Source organism: Terrapene carolina, unplaced genomic scaffold (assembly GCF_002925995.2).
Source record: "Terrapene carolina triunguis isolate 2854851 unplaced genomic scaffold, T_m_triunguis-2.0 Scaffold33911, whole genome shotgun sequence".
Lineage (NCBI taxonomy): Eukaryota > Metazoa > Chordata > Testudines > Emydidae > Terrapene > Terrapene triunguis.
The window spans coordinates 8,889,196-8,897,064 of NW_020698262.1; positions in this window are offsets into that span (position 1 = coordinate 8,889,196).

Consider the following 7,869-nt stretch of genomic DNA (forward strand, 5'->3'; position numbering starts at 1 on the left):
ACATGCTGATAAATGCTCTTTTATTGTCACTCGGTGATCCACTGAGTGGATTTCAAGAGCCTTGATTTAAAGTTCTGCTTTGGTGCTATTGATCCATTTTCTCTAAATCCTTCCAAGTCCCTCTCCATCCACATCTCCATCACTGTGCAACATAACCATGTACTTCAGATCTGCCTTTTTCCTTTAATCCCATGTATAAGGGATGTCCTGCCTACTTTTTGCTACTGGGGTGTATTTGCCTCATTAATGTGAAAATTCTTCTAAGAAAAACTTGTTTGCACTATAAAAGAAAAATAATTTTCAACATCATTTGGAGTTTGGGGAATTTGGGGTCCTCTTTATCCATCGATAGGAATCAATTTTTTTTTTTTTTTAAATTGGAAGTGGTACCTTGTGAATAGCTGGAATGAAAGAAAGGAAACAAATGATGCTGTTGACACAAAAAGATTTGAAGAAAACTGGCTTGAGGTATATAAGTTGTAAAAATCCTCTAGATATCTTTGAGTGTTTCTCTTAAACAATAGAAACTATTAAATTTAACAAGTTACAAAAAGCCCTCTATGTGCAGTAATGATACCTTTTACATTGCATGAGGAAATAGTTATTTTTTAATTGTTCCTAAAAAAAGATAATGGAACGTTTTAGTTAGAACAAACAGATTAGCTGATTTAGGTATCTGAAAACTTGTTTGTTGACTGGCAACTCCTACTTCATCTTTGTACAACCCTTTTCATGTGTAAATACACAACAATGATTCCCCAAGATGCTTCTTTGTTTCTACTAATTGGCTGCTTTTCATATTTTTTTGTCTGTTTTAATTGTATATGCTTGTGTGTTACATTCTTGATGTGTTTACAATTTGAAAAATAAAACATGTTAAGAATTTCAGACTTTATTCCTCTTTGTGTGCATTGTTTACACCCTAACTGTTTTTTTCTCTTTATTGATAACCGGAAAGGTAGTAATTCTTTTTGTAACTATTTCAGAGGTAGTCTCAACAGTGTGAGCACAAACTTTTTAAATTGGACAAGGTATAGGTGGTAGCTGGTTCTACTGTGGCTCAATTAATTACATTTTGAGGGAGCAGAAGCACACTAATTTGTGTCCGGCTAATCCAAACACACCAAAAAATGGTTGATGTTGCCCCCATTTCTCAGCAAAGCATTTGATAGTCAAAACATAGAGGACCCAGTTCAGTTTCTAATGGAGTCAAAAAGAATATTTCACTGAGTTGGATCAAGCCCTAGTGAATCCATAATATAAAACTTAATTGGTTATGCAAAATATAAGCCCAGTATTACAAACTCTTAGTGGAGGGAGTAACCCTTATTCACATAGCACTATGGAAGTCAGGGGCTACTCATGAGAGTACTTGCAGGATCAGATGCTATTTCAGAATATTTTGGGGTGTACTATGCATTATTTACATAAATAATTTACACCTGTCAAAAGAACAGATTATTACTATTTGTAGCTACAGACCTTAATGGGGGGTCAAGACTCCTAATGAAATTGGTATCTGTCTACTTATTTGTATGGCCTCCTCGCCTCATGAAATACATATTAGTAGGGTTATTGACCTATGGCACATTGCATTTTAAAGTGACCTGTAAACACAGCTTCTCCATACTGAAATACTTCGGAATAAGACTCTCACTCTATGATGTCCTGGGATCCTTGCTAAAGCAAGACGTGTATCTCCCAGGAGGAACATTTCTACATGCAGTGACACTGAATTCACACTTTTGGGTATTTTCGTAAACTAAATGGGTATTTTGCCAATCAACCAGAAAAGCTTGGTTGAGGATCAGAAGGAGAGTAGAAGAGTGGAAGGTAGAATATTGTGTTGTCAGAAACCTTCTGTGCCCATCGCTTTCACAGACTTCATTTGTGATCTTTGTAAATCACATAACTTCTCCTTGCTTCGGTTTCCCCTTCCACAAAAATGGGGATAAGTAACTATTTCTTCTCATTTTGAGAAGGCACCTAATACAAAGTGCTATAGAAGTTCAAGATTTTTATTCAAGCCAGCTATCAAAATGCTCTCTTCCTTTCTTTCCCATACAAATACACCCTGGCATTACCATGTAAAGGAATGAATGTTGGTAAAGTCAATATTGGTAATAAAAATGTCGTGGGGCACCCTGAGGAAAAGTTACACAAATCACCCCAGGTCAATATATGCTTTTGATCTTACCCCAAAATCATGCTGCAGCCAATTCCTTTAGTAATTAAACTAAAGGTTTATTAATAAAACAAGAGAGTTACTAAATGGTTAAAGGAATCATATACCTTACAATTGATTTCAGAGTCTGTAGGTCAGGATAATACGCATTGATGGTGAGTCTACTGGCTTGCAGTAAGTCTCTCTGGATTGGGGCTCATCAGTCCTTTGTTCAAAGCTTCCTTGTTAGAAATCACAGTCCAGAGAAGTGGAGCAGAATGGAAGACCAAGATGTGCTGCTGTCACAGTCTCCTCTTTTATACTTTCAGCCCAAGTGCCTGGAAAGTTACTGGCAAAAAGATGGAGTCTTAGATCATGTCTTTACATGCCTTATTGAGTCCTTGGGCAGCCAATGCCTCAGTTTTCTGTGAAACGTCTCCAGGAGGGGTTCACTGGGCAACCTGATTGTCCTTAATGAGACATCAAGCAAGCTAGCTGGCAAATCTATCTTGGGGCATCACCCAAGAAAACATGTTTGAGATACAACCCAGCAAATATTAATAACTTCATATACAAAGATGGATTTAAACAGAATAATACTTAGCAGTCTATAACTTTTCCATTCATACCTTACAAGGCATACTTTGTACAAGATTTATCACCATTGTGCAACAATGGTGATACATTAGTGTAAACAATGTCACGCCCCCTACATGCAGCAGTGGTTGCTCTTTTGATAAAGTGTTCTCATATAAGCAGTTAGAGCAAGACTAAAGGGGACCAGAGGGTGAAGCAGAAACTGAAATCGAGGACAATAATCTGCTGCCTTTTGCCTACTTCAGTCCATTCTGTTCCTACCACTTTGATCAAAAATAGGCAGTCCACACTGTGTAAAAGCTTCCTTTATCCTGTAGACCAGATGCAGTTTCCAGGGTTCCCCGGTGGATTTGACATTGTCAGGTGAATGTTGCAGCATCTCGTTGAGCTGGCAATCTGTAGCTGGACGGGACTTCAGGGGGTAGAAAGGTAAATTCACAGAATGGTAAATGCTGACATACTTGCCCCCCAGTTTTTAAGATTATGGTGGGCCTAATGATGAAGGGAATTGAGAGGTGCAAGAGAGGCTAGGAGGTTGAGATTGTGACAATGCTAAAATAGACTGTTTTGCACAAGAAGGGGCTTGAATTTAAGCTAAGGTAGGTTGAGATACTAAAGGGATTTAATCAGGAATTCTTTACAGAGAATTAAAACATGGAATAAAGTGACACAAACATCTACATGAGCTACTAACCAATGTTTACAAAAAGAATTAGAGGATCATAGGGAAGAGAAGCTGTACTGAGTCTGTACAATTGCTAAAGCATAGGAGCGGAGCTAGGTCTTACTGATGAAAATGGATCCATTGTTTGTACTATTTGGAAGTCTTCATGCTGAATGTTAATGAGCATAACAAGCACAGGGTGAGTGGATTTTTTGCATTAACTATTTCGAACAGATAAAAATGGAGAATAAGCAGAATTAAAGGAAGAGACTTTCTTCCAGCCACTGAAAGTTTCTTTTTTCCAAAGGGTGCTAAAACTGTGGACATGTAACAATAGCATTCATCTCCAAAGCAAGTTTCAAATAAAATGCTGTTGCAATTCTAAAGAACTCAGTTACATGGTTTCTAAAATAAAACCTGTACCGATTTAAGACATGATAAAACTGAGGGTGTTATTAATGGTTGCAGTTACTGTATCTTTATAGAAACTAACCAATACTCAGTTACTTCAGGAGATATTATATGTGGCTTTCCAATTTTTCATCGTTTCATCTTGTGTAACAACATGAGAACAGTTTGACAATTGTCTGGGGTTTTTTCCAATCGATTATTACATAAAAAACATCTCTTAGCAGGTAACATTTTAAAGTGTCTAAAAACCAGAGTTTCTTATTTCTCTAACTATAAAGGAGATAAGATATGACTGGAGATGAATTACATTCTTTATTACAGAAGTAAATTTGTGTTTGTAATTAGTGAATATTTGTTTTACTATTTTAGAAAGCTTTGAAAATATCTTTAACTCTACAATGAAGCAAAGGAGAAAAATATTACCTAAAATATTCATTTTGGACTGTAATGACAGGAAATTGATCAGTATTCTGAAGTATATGAAATAATGTACTCATGAACTAATTATTACTTACCTAACTAGCTTCACATGGAGGTGAAAATGTAACCATAAATGTTCTGTCTCTAGCTGATCTGAAATGACAGTTAAGAGGTATGATGATGATCATTATATGATGCTTTAGAACCGAAGACTATCATAAGCATAATGGTTGAGAGCCACAAAGGTATTTAGATGCCTAAAACTCATACTTAAATACCTAAATCCCAGTTCTGGCGCCACTGCGGTCCACAAAACTCCCACCAAAACATATAAGCACCTCTGTTCCTGCCTCTGGGCATGCACACCAATACCTCCCTCTAGGCATCCTGCTGCCTATTTCCCACCTGAGCCCCAGAGCAATTCACGAACTGGGGGAAAATAGAGAGAGAAGATGGTGAGGAAATATCTGTCATTGAACCAACTTCTGTTGGTGAGAGAGACATGCTTTCAGGCTTACACAGAGCTCTTCTTCAGGGGGAAGATAGGCAGTCATCCGCCTAAGTGGAGTGCAGGGCTCAATCCAGTCGGCATGCTCAGAGGCCTTCTATTGGATTGGGTCCCATTCACAATCTGCCCACTCACCTTTATGACTTCTTTTACCCCAGTGGTTAGAGCACTTGTGTGGGATGTGGGAGATTCAGGTTCAATTCCCACCTCTCTGCCAGAGGGGGGAAGCAAGGATTTGAGCAGGGGGTCTCCCACATCCTGGGAAGGTTCTCTACCACTGAGCTATGGGATATTCTTGGGGTGGGAGAGGCTCCCTCAATCTTCCTGTTGAAGCTGTTCCACTGTGGCTCAATAATGAAAGAGTGATTGGAGCAGTGGGACCGGCCTGACTTAGGTGGGGTCTAAAAAGTTAGGTCAACCCAGCTACCTTGTTCAGGGGTGTGAAAAATCCACAGGTAGTTAAACCACCTAATCCCCGCTATAGACAGCACTAGATTGACAGAAGGATTTTTCTGTCAATTTAGCTACTGCCTGTCAGGGACCCCTCCTGTTGGTTGACGAACCCCTGCTGTCAGCATAGGTACACCTAAGTGGAGAGAAGCCCTAAGTATTTATCCACAATGGAACAGTCATTGGGCCAGAGACAAAGAGAGTGAGGGAGAATGACTGTAGTCTCTAGGCTACGGCTGATAGATGGGACACCTTGGGTCCAGTTCCCCTGCTCCAATCCCTCTTCCATTATTGATCCACAATGGAACAGCTTTAACAGGAAGATCAAGGGAACCCCACATTAGAATATCACATAGCCCAGTGATTAAAGAACCCTCCCAAGAGGTGGGAGAGACCCCTATTCAAATCCTTTCTCCCCCTCTGGCAGAGAGGGGGGAATTGAATCTGGATCTTCCATATGCCAGGTGAGTACTCTAACCACTGGGCTGAAAGGTATAAGATGGGTGCCAGTGGTATCACCTCTTCGTCTTTCTGTTTTGTGTGGAGCACGGCGGGCTCCTAACTCATTCCTGCAAGAAAACCGTAGGTGCCTAAACCCGTCTGACTCCAAGTGGCTGGTTTCCATTCACTGGTGGATCACTAAGTTCAGGGCAGGTCTACACTAGAAGGTGCTGTAGACCGCTGTAGCGCGTCTGGTGAAGATGCTCTATGCCGACTGGAGAGCGCTCTCCCATCTGCATAATCACTCCACCTCCATAAGAGGTGGGATCTATGTCGGCAGGAGAGCGTCTCATGCTGACATAGGGTCGGTGTGGACAGCGCTTGGGTCTCTGTAACTTGAGTCGCTCAAGGGGGTGTCTTTTTCATAGCCCTGAGCGACGTACGTTTGATTGACTTAAGTGTAGACCTGCCCTTAGGCACCTATCTCAGAGAGAGGGGTGAAGCTTAGCACACACCCTCTGGTTGGCATCTCCGAGACTTTTTGGCTAGCTTAGGTGACTCTGTGCCCAGCACACTGGCTTTTTGTGGGTTGCATTCTTAAGCACCTATTTCTCCCCTATCCCTGTTCATTGTATAGGGAGCCTAGGCACCTAATTTGGTATTGTGGATCTCTGTGTTGTTCCTATGATGTTCTAGGTGCCTAAAAGTTAGGCTCTGTGAGGTTCAGTGTTGCAACACCTAAGTACCTTTGTGGATCCCACCCAACATGGGCATTCTAAATTAGTGAATGGTAAGACTTGGTCTCCATTCGCCTACCAGGAATTTGTATCCGTCACAGTAATCTTCTATACTCTTGCTGTAAGATTTAACCTCTGACTATGGTTTCACAAGGTTTTGAACTGCACACTTCTAGAACACTGCAGGAGTGCCTCTAGTTACAAACATTACTTTTATTATAACTATCCCACTCTTTCCCACAAAATCAGCTTATTACAATGTTTTAAAGGCCGGAGTTCAATTCTGGGAGTTTCCTTTCATCAATCTCAGCCTGAGGGACTCCTTTGCATCTTGCATCACTTTTTTTAGCCACACCCCAATTTTCTCCCATCAACAACTGCTTTTAATTCATTATCCAAAGTTCATGTGGGTGGCACCCTACTGTAGAACTCTATACAGTCAGCCTTTTCTTAACAAACACTAGCAGTTTATCAGGGGCAGTACTCTATGCTGAAGTGAATCCTGCCTTCAACTAGATGAGTTTCCTGTGGGTTGTAGTCCATAATTCTCCTTGTAAACTAAACACCCATTGGTGTTTTATTTTATCATATGTAATGCCCAAAACAATAACAGCTATTTTGTTAAGATTTTAATACTTCTGCTTCTCTCAGTTTGGGAAAGAAGAGCTACACTTCCCAGAAACAAAAGAGGGGGTGGTGGAGACAGGGTGTGTGGCAAGAAAAAGGATACAGAAAAAAAAAAAACACAGAACAATTATTCAGTAAGGCCATGTCTACACTGCCACTTATGTTGGCAATCTTATGTTGTTCAGGGGTGTGAAAAAACACCCCCATGAGCAACATAAGTTTTGCCGGCATAAGCGCTCATGCGCACAGTGCTATGTCGGCGGGAGAGCTTTTCTCGCCAACATAGCTACTGCTGCTTGTTTAGGTGGTTTTATTATGTCGACAGGAGAGCTCTCTTTTGTTGGCATAGAGCGGCTACACAAGTGATCTTACAGCGGCACAGCTGCATCAGTACAGCTGTGTCGCTGTATGTTTGCTAGTGTAGACATGGCCTAAGAAATTAAGCTGTGAGATTTCCTCGCATTGCAAATGCCAATATGTTAGCAAATGCCTCGAGTGCAACTTCACCTTAAATAGATTGGGGTAAAACTGTGTTACCAAAAGCAGAGTGGATGAGGAACACTTTTCATTTGCAGTGACCTCCTTAAAAGAAAGCTTTAGCTTAAAGCAAAATCACAAACCTTCCTACGAGTCAGATATTTCCATGCCTGATACCGACTTCTATTCAGGTAAAAAAGGGCAGGTTTATTTTTTGATTGGGATTTTTTTTTTAATTTCAGCTGGAAGAGAATTGGGTGAGCTCACTCAAAATTAACAATCTGTAGGAAGAAGAAAAACCCAACATGAATGTCTCCTTTCCCTTCACTACACCCTCCTATATTTTTCTTAGCCCTCCCTTCAACCCCCCTCC